At 35.6% G+C, this 13842-nt stretch overlaps 1 protein-coding gene across 1 annotated transcript in view; it reads left to right on the top strand.

The window, feature by feature from the left end:
- Positions 1-13842, top strand: part of LOC149780731 (low-density lipoprotein receptor-related protein 3-like) — a 59478-nt gene that overhangs the window by 34589 nt on the left and 11047 nt on the right. The window lies entirely within an intron of this gene.

Below are 13842 nucleotides of genomic sequence, written 5' to 3' on the forward strand. Positions count from 1 at the left end.
CTTCCTACGAAAAACACAAGGACGTTAGCATTTGTGTTAGCCATCTCGCTCACACTAAATCAACAATCAATCAATCATCAGAACAAGGTTATCTACATCTTTGGTCACGCATTCATGCACATCGAAAAACACACACGTTCTTATAGAAACAACGTTGCAATAAGAGCGGTATCCTACTTATCATACAGAAATCACTAAATTGCATCATATATATATATATATATATATATATATATATATATATATATATATATATATATATATATATATATTCTTAATCTCATTATTCTCAACACTATCACAATAATCTGACGCATTTCTGTACATTACACTCCCACAAGTGTACACAAATATTCAAATATTCATATTATTTAAATTTACACACTGCAGCCATTTTACAAGCTACCATTTAATTCACAATGGCAAAATCTAGAATATCACATGAATAAATACACTAGTTTACTACGAAGTGACTAAATAGCGAAATACAATATTAATTCTGATGAGCGAGCAATCTACATAATCATAGCTCATTTCTCAAGTACGCATGTAAATTAAACAATACAAGGGTAATTCTACGTACTAACGATTCTAGTAAGTAAATATACATACTGCACTTAATTACAATTACAATGCCGTAACATTCTGCAACAATCGAGCAAATAACTCACTGACCTTTACGAAGCTTTCTGTCCTTAGAATGTACTAAGAGTTTTCCCACCAAATCTCGAGTGGCTCCCTCAGAGTGAGTATATTCTGCTTTACCAGTACGACAGCTTACAAATCACTAATTCATTATCAGTCCGAATGGCTGTTAAGTTCTGGTTCAAATTGATGGCCCCACCCTTCCTCAGTTCTGATTGGATATCAATTCTACCCCCAGTCGGTTTAGCTTAACAGACGAGCCTCAGGCCATCTGTCAAAGCGGGGAAATTTACAATAGCATTGAGGGTCCTTTGTTCTTAGAACAAAGCTTCTAACATCTATATGCGAGGGTTAACACCTAACGGGGCGGTTCTTGTACAAACAAAAATCACCGCAACAGTGCAGGGTCGACATACTCATTGCGCTAACCCATTCCTTTGTTCCTGACTTACATAATCGCAGGCAGGCAAACATGACAGAGGGTATGTCACATATCACATTAGAGGGGAAGGTTGAAGTTCAAGGTCATGTCTCACTGTTTGTAAGGTTTGTGTTCAGCTCTATTACTGTTTGTGTTCAGCTCTATTACCTTAGACCCTTTTCATATTAAGGTATGAAGCTTGTACATGATCATTAGTATGTGTGATGTTCTGTCTACAAGGTCATGGTCCAAGCTCAGTATTTAAGTTTTCCATCACACTTTTATTTCTACATTCCAGCTTTCAATCACTTTGAGAATAAGCGATGAAACTTTTTATACCTATACACCATCACCCAGTGTTGAATTCCACATTTGGGCTCCCATCTTCAAGATCAGGCTTATGTGGTACCATTGTAATTTTGTACACATTATGCTATTGCTAGTCCTAAACTACTTGGAAGATTGCCATAAAAATGCCGAGTGGTCTAAAGTGCTCTCCGTTATGGATCACTGCCATCTCATCTCTGTCTGCGTGGGTTTGAGTCTAGGATTCGGCTAATGTGGGTATGTGAGAAAGCATGCCAGTAGCTTCTCGTGGGTCGGTGGTTCTTCATGGGGTTTTCCCGAGTTCTTCCTCCACTATTATTACTGGCCGCCATGCATAGCCTATCATGTGCTGAAATATGGCGTTAAACCCCACAAAAACAACAACAACAACAACAAAGCCATGAAACTTTACAGACATATCCATAACATTCATCCAACTTAACAATCTTTTTTTGCTACTTCTCCTGAATGGATGGTCATATCAACATGGGCTTTCATTTCTTCTGATGCCTACTTGGACCTAATGAACTTCAAGCTGATCTGATACCCAAAATGGCCACCACAGCAGCCATCTTGAAAACAATATTGCTACTTATCCTGAATGGAAAGTCATATTGACATGGGGTTTTCACCAAAAGACTCCCTATTATGTCGTGTTGGTTCTAAATGAAAATGGTACAGATCTGGAGTCTAATATAGCTACTACAGTGGTCATCTTGAAAATCTTGTTATTGCTACTCCTTTTGAATGGATGGTCATCAACATGGAATTTTGTATAGTTGACCCTAAAGGGGACACTCCAAAGATAGTGTATACTTCTGACAGAGTGACAGGTATAAGGTAAAGTTGTTTGCATTTGCAACATGTACAATAGAGAGAATGTTGGCATCTGTAGTACTTGCATGTCCTTTTTTTTTTTTTTTTGAACTTACTAAATTCTTCTAATTTCCTTCTCCCTAAATTCCAAATATCCTTTTTATTTCTGAGTATAGTTGTATTGACTAAGTTCTGCCACGTTCATTTTCCTTTTCCAGCAATCTTTTAACCCATCTTATCTTAATATACCTAATGAATGAAAATATGTGTATCATATTTAGTCCTCCCTCGTTTTCTGGGGAAACTAATATATCACGTTTTATTCTCTCTACTTTTCCACCTCATACAAATTTAGTTCTGCTTCAACTTTTGCTGATGGGTTAGGAAATGCTGAAAAAAGATGTATGAATATGGGCAGAACAAGAGTATTTACAACAATTACTTTACCAACTATTGACAGATGTCTTTGACTCCAGCTTGCCAGTATTCGTTTTGCCTTTGTTAGTTTCTTCATATAATTAATTTCCACCATCTGTTGTAAATCTGGAGAAAATTCTATGCCAAGGAGTGTAAAGTTAGAAGAGGACCAAATTAGGCCCATTTCAGGACATATTCTTTCATTAGAAAATTTCCTGTTTCCAATCCAAAAAGCTTTTGTTTTTGTTATGTTACATTTAAGTCCAGATAATAGAAAAAAACCTTGCAAGATATTCACAGTTGCTTCGAGAGAAAAACTAGATCCATCAAGAAGAATAAAAGCGTCATCGGCATACTGACCCAATTTATATTCACTGGCATCAAAGATTACTCCCCGTACATCCACGTTTTGCTTTAAAGTTATAGCTAAAATCTCAACCCCAATGATAAACAAATAAGGTGCAAGGGGATCTCCTTGACGACATCCTCTTTTAAGTCTAAATAAAGATGACATATGGCCATTATTTATAACACAACTATTAGAGTCATTACAAAACAGTTTAAACCACTTACAAACAGAATCACCAAAATTAAAAGATTGTAGAGCTTCCTCCACAAAGATCCAGTTAATTGATTCAAAGGCTTTTTCAAAATCTATTAACAATAATAAACCATATCTGTTTTCATTCTCAAGTTGGTCCATGATATCATATAATAGTCTGGTGTTTTCTCCAATGAATCTACCCTTCATATATCCTTTTTGAGTATCACTGATTATTGATGGAAGAACCTTTTTAATCCTAGCTGCAATTGCTCCTGAAGCAATCTTATAGTCAGTATTTAAAAGTGATATAGGTCTCCAGTTTTTAAAATATCTTCTGTCTTTTTCTTCCTTTGGTAGACATGTGATGACTCCTTGAGTCTGAAAATCTGGAAGTTTTCCTACAGTATATCCGTAATTTATTGATCTACATATAAATCCCCCCAGAGACTTCCAAAAGAATTTATAGAACTCTACAGTGAATCCATCCAAGCCAGGACTTTTTCCATTTTCCATCCGTTTTACAGACATACCGAATTCATTAATTGTAAGCAGACCCTCGCATGATTCTCTTTCCTCTTGACTAAGTTTAATATTGTGATTAAAAAATCTATTTCGAGTTTCTTGAGTAGCCTCGTCATCAGGCTGAGCAATTCTACTTTTGAACAATTCCATATAAAACTGTTTTTGAGCTTCTAAAATATCTGTTTGGTCCGATATATTTGTCCCATCATCTAAAATAATTTCCTTTATTGTCTTATTAACATAGTTTCTTTTTTCAAGATTTAAAAAGTACTTTGTGCTTTTTTCCCCAAATTCATACCATCTAGCTTTAGATCTTAATATAACACCTTCTGTGTATTTTTTCCTAGATTCCTCTAATTCTGCTTTTTTTCTCTTGAAATTTTCCAGACTTTCCCCATTTATGTTATTCGACAGTCCCCCCGAATTTCTATTATTTCCTGCTCAATTTTCTTGTATTTTTCCCGTTTCTCTTTTGTTTTCTTAATAGAATAACATGTAGTTTCAGATCTTATTTTCATTTTCAAAATTTCAAAGAACATTTGGTCATTACAGGAAAGAGAAACATGGAGAGAGTCATCTTTATTTCCCCCTACATAATATTCATTTACAGTGTCAGTTATACACTTTTTAACCAAATCAGTATACTCAATGTTCCTCAACAGTTGGGCATTAAATTTCCAATATCCTTTTCCCCTTGGAAATGTTGAAAACGCCACATTCAAAACAATAGCTGAATGATCAGTCTTGTACTCTAGTAAGATACATGCATCAGCTGTATTCATCTGAACGTCATCCGATACAAGAAAGTAATCTAATCTACTTTGTTTCAAGGAGATTTTTGCCTCCAGGTATACATCTTTAAGTCTTGGTTGGAATTTCGCCAGGGATCAATTAATTCCAATTCGTTTTTCAGGTCTTGAATCGCTGCCCTAGACTGTTGGTGTCTGTCATGTAAAATATTATAAGTATCCAAATCAAAGTCTTGAACAGTATTCCAGTCTCCGCACATTATAATTGACGAGTTCCCATAAAATAATGTCTCCTCCTTTAACTTTCTAAAAAGGCTAGGATTATCATCATTATAACCATACAAATTCACAAGGGTTATTCTGTTGCCATTAATTGTAATATCTAAAATAATAAATCTCCCTTGACTGTCACATCTTTCTCTATGAATTATAAATTCAAAAGTATTTCTAAAAAATATTGCAACCCCAGCACTCTTACTAGAGCAGTGGCTAAATATACATTTGTATCTCCATTCAGCTGCCCAATATATTTCATCGTTCTTTGTACTATGAGTTTCTTGCAAGCATATTATAGATACATTCTTTTGTTTTACCCAGTGGAAAATATCCCTTCGTTTTAAGACTGAACCTTGCAGGCCTCTAACATTAATAGATATAATTTTTATGTTATTATCCATGAAAACAGCAGACATTTTACACATACATGTTCTTGTACAGGAATGTATGAAGTAATTATCACCTTGAGTTTATCATATGCATAGCTTTCACACTCACACTCACACAGAATACAAACATCCATAATAAAATCATCCATGGTGTTACAGTACATGCTGTTGTTGTTGTTGTTGGGCTTAACGCCATTTTTCAGCACTCGATAGGCTATACATGGCGGCCAGTATTAATGGTGGAGGAAGAATCCGGGAAAACCCTGGAAAGAACCACCGACCCTCGAGAAGCTACTGGCAAGCTTTCTCACATACCCACATTGGCCGAATCCGAGACTCGAACCTACGCAGACAGAGGTGAGCAGTACATGCTGTAGATTTGGCTGCGTTTAACATTGATAAAGTATACTATGGACAACAAGTGAAGCAACTCCATTTGTGATAACTCTTATGCACCTCTGACAGACCTTTCCGGAGCTAAGACAGTTTTGTAAACCAAAAGGCACAGATTAATAAGAATATAAATTACAAATTAATGAATGAAAGAAGGGGTAAAAGGGAAAAAAAAGAAAGGGTGAATGAGTGCATACATGGAAGTGGTGGGTGATTGAATGTATGAGCAAGAATGTGAGACTGAGAAATTTATCGTGGAAGAGTAATGTTGAAAAAAGTGAGTAAACGACTGAGTAAATGTGTATATGAGTGTATAAGAGTGCAAGATGATTTATGAACTAGTGAGAGAATTTATTAGGGAGAGATATGACAGTGGACCAGCAAATAAACAAATATATTAATTAAGGACAAAATTGGTGAGGGAAAGAAGTGTCTTATAAACAAAATATTAAAACAAATTAGAGTAGAAAAAGGAGTATCAAAACGAAAGTTCACATACCTATTCGGTCAATTTCATAAGTTCACAGAGTTGCATATTACACTTATAATCTAATTTTCTCATCAATTTCATCATAGATGTCAAATTTTATCCTTTTTCCTGATTTGGTTTTACCATACACAGATCCATTAAAGTACCATGCACTGTCAATTTCTTGATGCCTGGATAATTTATTGATAAGTTCAGTATTCATCCTGGTTACATCCTCTACCAGTCTAATTCCTTTGTACTGCAGAAAATCCTTCCGCTTCTTGATAATTGGAAGTTTACAATCCAGACTCCAAAATTGGACAATCACTGGCCTTGGTTGTCCCTGTCGACCTGGAATCCTATGCACAGCCACTATGGCCCTGTTGTCCAAATTAATCTTTGTGGCTTCCTTCACCAATTTCGGAATTCTCTCTCTCTCAGACTTTCATTTTCCTCCTCCTCCAGCCCTAAAACTTTTATGTTCAGCTTCCTTGAATATTGTTCGATTTGGTTTGAAGCTGCACTTGCTTGCTCTGATCTCCTCTCAGAATCTTTCACGTCACTTATCATTTTATCATTTTCCTTCTTTGCTTCTTGTAATTTGTCTCGCAATTGGTGGTTTTCGAATTCCAGTGAATCCACCCTATCCATCAACTCTCCTGTTCTCTCCTTTACTACCCTTTCACTTTCTACAACTATCTCCTTTCTCAGATCTTCCTTCACATTCTCTAACAATTTCCTCACAATAGTTGAGACAATTTCTGTAAGGTCATTTGTCACCAAGTCAGCAATAGCAGATGTGAAATCTGCTTTTGAAATGCTCCCTCTGAGACTTTGCTTTATTTCATCCAAGTCCAGCTGAATTGTACTCAAGGTTGATTCACTCATACTTGTGTCAGATGTCTCCATTAGGGTGCCACTCTGTAATCTGGTTTTTATTTGTTGCTTGCCTTGATCTTTCTTTCCACTCATGCTTGTAGATAATCTTGTTTGGACTAATTTTTTTCTCACTACTCAATTGTGACATTGACATTCATTACTCACTATGTGCCAAACAATTCTTACAATTGAAGGCAAACTACACTGAAATAAGTAAATGAGTCAAACAAATAGGTAGGGAATGTCTCAAAACTGCACCACTAAACTTCCATCTCTATTCCATCAAATTTGAATTTTGAGTGGAAAAACACATTTTTTTTCAAAATTGATTAAGATCTACCAGTAATGTTGTATGTCCTGCATTCCTTGAATATTCACACATCATCCCAACAAGTATGAACCATTTCACTGTAAAAATAACCACTTAAAACCGCCAAAATCTACAGAGCCCACTTTACTAGCTTCCACCTATAGCCGCCATTACTGTCACCCCTGCATGTACTTTTAGGTGAAATTTCTTCACATGTTATGGTTGTGGAAATCGTGCATAGTCCAACCGATTATCTAATAAAAATGACTGCCCCCATATCCTTTGAAAAATCAGTGTGAACTAGTCTGAAGTGCACTAACTTTAACATATATTAAACTTGGGAGAACCAGGTTCTGAAAGCGTAACAAATCAATAAAAAAAATATAAAAAGTAAAATAAAAATGTTGTCTGCTCGTTAGTTTACAATTTACCTTTAAAGTCCAAGCAGTGAAAATGACCAGGAGGAGCCAGCAGTTTTTTAATAAGTGCACATCTGAAATAATGCCAAGCTGTATACTCTAATACCCATTTACACCCATCAATCATATACCCATCTGCCAAAAATTAATTAAATTTTCTTTTGTAATACCTAAGGTAAACATGATGTTTTTTAAAAGCCAGGATAACCACAGGAGAACCTGGGAAATTCTTTTTTTTTAAAAATTAAACCCTAGCAAAGTACAAAACTGTCAAATGCCACCAAATGTAAACAGTGTTGATTTAGTTTCAAAATGGCCACTACAGTAACTATCTTGACAATCTAGTTTTCATTACTCCTCCTAAACAAAAAGTCCTATTGACATGTGGTGTTCAACGGAAGACTTGATATGAAGTCTGATTGGTTCTAAATGAAAATGGTTTGACTTCTTCTTTCAGTATTGCTGCCATCTTGAAAATCTTATTATTTCTAATTGTATGGTTGTATCTACATGGGTTTTTTACTAAAAGACTTCTTGTGATGTCTATTTGGTCCAATTGAAGATGGTGATACATTGTTGGCCCTGAATTTTACAGCAATTTGCACATAACATAAAATAATAAAGAAGAATTAATGGCATTATTGTGATTGGTTCAGTACAAAGTAGGGTAAGCTGATTTCTTTTAAAAAATAAGCAATCAACAAAGTCCATTTCTGGATCACTAAAACATTTGTATTGAATATTCACAAATGGAATCTTTTAACATTTTTGTTCATTTAAAGAAAGAAAAACTCTTTTCATGAAGAATGCAACACACCTCACCAGATCACCAAATCAAACACTCATTTACTTTGGCAGTTAAACTTTGCAGTAATTAAAGAATTAGTAAAATCTTTTACAAATTTGGGAGCCATATCATGACCATGTTACATCCGAATTCATATTACAGTGAAGTGCATTATAATGGAGTTTCACTTTATACCATCTACAGTCTTTAAGATTAAGATTACAGCTCAGTATTAATGTTTTTCCATCATGCTTTCCATTCTACTCTGTCGCTTAAAAACCATTTGAAATTAAGGAATGCAACTATGCTGTCTTACATGTCATAAATTAGTAGGTGTGTTACATTCCACATTGAAGGTCCTGTCTTTATTGTCATTATCAGGATTCAGTATTTCAGTTATTCTATCATGCTTTCCTTTCCTCGCTATAACTCTAAATATATTTCAGACTAAGAGGTGAAACTTAATATAACAATATATCATTGCCTGCAGGCATGTTATGTTCCACTTTGGCTTGACTCAGTCAGGGACAAAAGTTAATATAGGTTTAAATCTTTTTTTCTTCTGTAACAAATGAGCTGTTTAAGATCAGTCGATGAAATTTGGTAAATTTATATATTGTTGCTGAAACTTGTAAAGCATATATATATATATATATACATATATATATATATATATATATATATATATATATATATATATATATATATATATATATATATATATATGTATATATATATATATATATATATATATATATATATATTAGTTAACTGATATCGCATGTCAGCAAGTCAAATACATGCCTACCTATGGAAATTCCATTGGTGGCAACCTGATTATTCTTGGAGATTTCAATTTTCACTTTGACTGTCCTGGAAACCCAGACACATCAAAACTCATAGATTCCATTAATGTTTTTAACCTCAAACAGTCAGTTAACCAACCCACCCATAAACATGGTCACATTTAGACTGGATTCTTCATAGACCTGATGATAACATTCTATAGTTCTCCCTGGTATCCCATGACCTTGCATCAGATCACTTATGCATTATATGCCATCTTGACGTATCAGTCCTTAACCCTCCACCTTTATCTGCTACTAAGAGAAACCTCCGTTTGATAAATAGAACCAAACGAATGCACGACATCCAAGCAAACCTAACAACTTGCTTACCTCCTACAGCAGAACAACTCGATAACCAAGTGCAGAGTATCAATTCAAAAGTGTTCTCCATGGTATAGCAGTGTTAGGGACCAGCTTCACACTGCTAAAAGAGACAGCTGTAAAGCTGAGAGGCTTTGGCTTTCCACCACACTCACTATTCATAAGCAAATTTATGAAGCCGCTAAGAAGAATGTCACAGATATAGTCCATGCAGCGAAATCAGCCCACTACACTACTAAGACCATGGAAAGTTCCAGCTGCAAAGAGCTCTTCGAGATTACTAACAAGCTAATGTTAAGGAACAAATCTACACCACTTCCAACTACCTTCTCTCCAGTCGACCTTCCGGACATGTTTGCAAATTTCTTCCATGACAAAGTACAAACCATTAGAGATAAGCTTGACACCACAATTTCAATTGACTCGTCGTCACCATACAGTTGGGATGCAGAATTTGAGCGGCAACCATTAGCTTTCAGTTGATGCCACTAAAACACTTGTTTGTTCATTAGGACTTTCAAGACTGGACTATTGTAACCCAATTCTGTCTGGTTCATCTCAATATCTACTCCAGAAACTTCAAAAAGTTCAAAACACAGTTGCTCAGATCATACTTAGAGTACCACGATCAGAGCACACCTCCCCGCTGCTCTGTACCCTACACTGGCTATCCATTCAATCCAGAATCAAACACAAAATTTGTTCTCTGTGCTACGTTTCACTGACGGACTCCAGTTCAACATACCTATCTGACCTCACCCATGTGTACACACCAGCAAGGTACTTACGCTCCTCTTCTGACAATCGTATACTCATTATTCCCACTATGAAAACAAAGTCATATGGACAGAGTTCTTTTGCATAACAGGGCCCAGCAATGTGGAATGAATTGCCCACTGAACTTAGACACAAAGACACAGTGATCCCATTCAAGAGTGCTCTCAAAACCCACTTATTTCAACTGCAAGAACAAACTTAAAGCCCTAATAATGTTTCCTACCTTAAATATTTTCAGCATGTTTTTTATGTTTTCTAATTTCATGGTGTTTGTTTTTGTCATCATATCATTATATGTATTTTATCTTATAGGTGTTGTCTAAAGTTGTAAAGCGCTTATAGCTTCTAAAGATTAGGTGCTATACAAAGTCCTCATTATTATTATTATTACTCAGATTGGGAAGTCGTAAATAAAATTACACATCCAATAGTCCTATGACCACCATCCAGTAAATATGGCTTTTGGTATGGACAAAGATAATAGTTTCTTAAGCAGATTTTATGAACAATGATATGTGTGTGTGTGTATACAGAAAGCTTTTTATCAACCTGCCATATTACCCATGCATTTATATCACCGAAAATGTTGTTCTTTTTTTTTATATTGATTTATGGTATGTTGCATATGTGCTGTTCCAGGGGGCAATGTTTTGAAGGTCAGCATAACTAATGTACTGTTCCAGGGGGCGACGTTTTGTATGTCTGCATAGCGTATGTGCTGTTCCAGGGGGCAACATTTTGTAGGTCAGCATAGCTTATGTCAGACATGATTTTTCTCTGTTTTAAAGTGGAATTGTGCTTTTCTTCTTACCTGAATCAGATATTTCTTGATATAGTCCATTTTTTATATCATCACTGATCTGGTTGCTTAAAAACAGTCTGTCCAGTCCTATTCCACAACGACCGTTGTAAATTATATATTCCATATATTAGTCAGCACACTCACGTAAAGAATATTCTAATTGGTCAAGGTTTAAATTCATCCAGTGAATCTTCGTGTAATGGAAACTGATGGCTATGGAAAGAAGAAGCATACTTGTAAAACAGGGCATCCAAAATTGTTGAGAGAGAGCATGACATGAATTGTTTAGATAAAGGTTTTACAAACATATGGAAATGGGAATGGCTGGAGCGAAAAGTTGACAGAAATTTAGTTGGTCAGTTAATAAGAAAACTGAACACTAGAGGACTGGCATTTTGTGACCTCTGCAAGAAAGATCTGAATTACGGTAATCGCGGTTGGAAGAGTTTGGAATAACACCTTCAAAAGAAGCTGCATAATGAAAAATAGAAGCTCAGAAGGCATCTGGAAAAAGTGCAGTTAATTACTATAAGAAAAAAGATTTCTTGCATGAGAGAACAGATCTAGCCCTGTCAGAATTTGCGCACTGCATGTCGCCAATACTAGCACCAGCTTGAAAGGAAAAAGGCTGTCATTGAGAAGGAAAAGAAATGATTGCACATTGAGCCCAAAAAGTCAGTGGTGACAAAAAGGAAGGCTAAAGAAATCTTTGCCAAAGCCACAAAAAGAGCTCAACTGGCATATCAACAGGTTGTGTCCATTGGAGAAAAAGACAAGTGAATGTATGGGATTATTTGTATATAATTGATGTACTTGGGTGTTTATTTTGTAGATTTGTTAGGAAAAGAGAAGTATAATATGTTTGCTGCAAATATTGACAAATTATTGTGACTTAGTTATGATGTGAACAGTGAAATGCACATGAAATAACTTCAGTATCAGTAGTATTGGAGAACAAATTCATGTGACTATAAATATTGTGAAATTATTGAAGTCAAGTTGAACATTTTTGGCAAGTTTATTGTTTTTCAAATGATTATTTTGGTTTATTTTATGATCATAAGTTGCACCAGGAGCAGTTTTTTGAGTGTAAAATGCATTTTTGGCAGGAGGTCTTCGGCCTCCTGGGCCCCTGGATCATGGCCACTGCCCCTTGAGACTCCATTGGGGGAGGACCCCCAAACCCCACTTGAAAGCTTTTCAGTTTTTTTATTTATGGAAGACCAAAATCATGTCTGTTATGTGCTGTTCCAGGGAGCAATGTTTTGTAGGTCAGCATAGCTTATGTGCTGTTCCAGGGGGCAACATTTTGTAGGACAGCATAGCTTTTGTCTGAATTTTTATTTTGTTCATAATAATTAATGTTTACGGTGGCTGCTGGACACTACTATTAAGTTTATAGTGGTGAGTTGTGTAATCATTGATTACATTATACAGTTTTATTGAATGTATTCTGTTTTCATTTGTTGTTGTTGTTGTTGTTGTTTAACGCCATTTTTCAGCACACGATAGGCTATACATGGCGGCCAGTATTAACGGTGGAGGAAGAACCTGGGAAATCCCCAGAAAGAACCACCGACCCTCGAGAAGCTACTGGCAAGCTTTCTCACATACCCACATTGGCCGAATCCGAGACTCGAACCCACGCAGACAGGGGTGAGATGGCAGTGATCCGTAACGGAGAGCGTTTTAGACCACTCGGCCACTCGGGGCCCCTTGTTTTCATTTGAGAAGGTGGCTTCAACCAAACTTCCAGAACCTATTCTAGGTCTGCTACCAAAAAATATATTGCAGTAATATGAACATCAGGTTACAACACTAAATGCAGTGTTAAAGTTACCTTTATTCTGTTAACTAAACATTTCTGGTATCCTTTATTTTAGTGGAAATAAACTTGCCAACATGTATCAAAACGTGGGTCATAATAGGTCTGGTGACCTGTTCCTTGCAAGTAAGATCTTTATTGTGTTATTTTATTTTTCCAGTTTTTGCATAACAATCATGTTTAGTTAACTGTTTGGGAATTTCTTATTCAAAAGGACTTAAAAATTTTTTATTGTCATTTATATATACCTGTCTTTTGTGGAACATTTTATGCAGTGATGCTGTTTTTATGCTCATTAACTTTTCCTTTTCTTCATAACTTTTGTTCTAAAGCATGTTCTTTTGCCAGACCTTGTGGATAGCTTGTACTTGGGGTAAGGAAGAAGCATGTCAGTTTTGTGGTCACAAGGTCAGAGGTCAAAGGTTTCTGTGACTGAAAGATGAAAAATGACCTCTACACAAATTTTTTAACTTATTACCATATACCTTCACAGAAGTTTCTGGCTATCTTGCATGTTAGAACAAAAAGAATTCAGTTGATTTTTGGATCAAAATGTTAAAGGTCAAAGAAAATTGGTTTTTGTGTAGTAACTTTCATTTGAGACCACATATCTTAACCAAAGTATGAAAAGGGGTTTCATTTGAGACATTGATTTTGGGAACAACAGTTCAAAGGTCAAGGTCATTTTGGCTGATTCTAGAGTAAGTTCCATGATTAAACTTTATGGATGAATTGCACTTATGGTAATAAAGAAGTCTTTTGATTCCAGGGACTAAAGATCAGAGGTCATGGTAAGTCTAATAAGGAAAATTGGTTTCTTCACAGTAAGGACTACATAACTTGACCAAAGATTGAGGTCATTTAGACTGATTGCTTGATAATTACCACAGTAAACTGCCCTTCTGG

The sequence above is a fragment of the Sinohyriopsis cumingii genome, chromosome 16 (assembly GCF_028554795.1).
Source record: "Sinohyriopsis cumingii isolate HCF-2022 chromosome 16, ASM2855479v2, whole genome shotgun sequence".
Classification (NCBI taxonomy): domain Eukaryota; kingdom Metazoa; phylum Mollusca; class Bivalvia; order Unionida; family Unionidae; genus Sinohyriopsis; species Sinohyriopsis cumingii.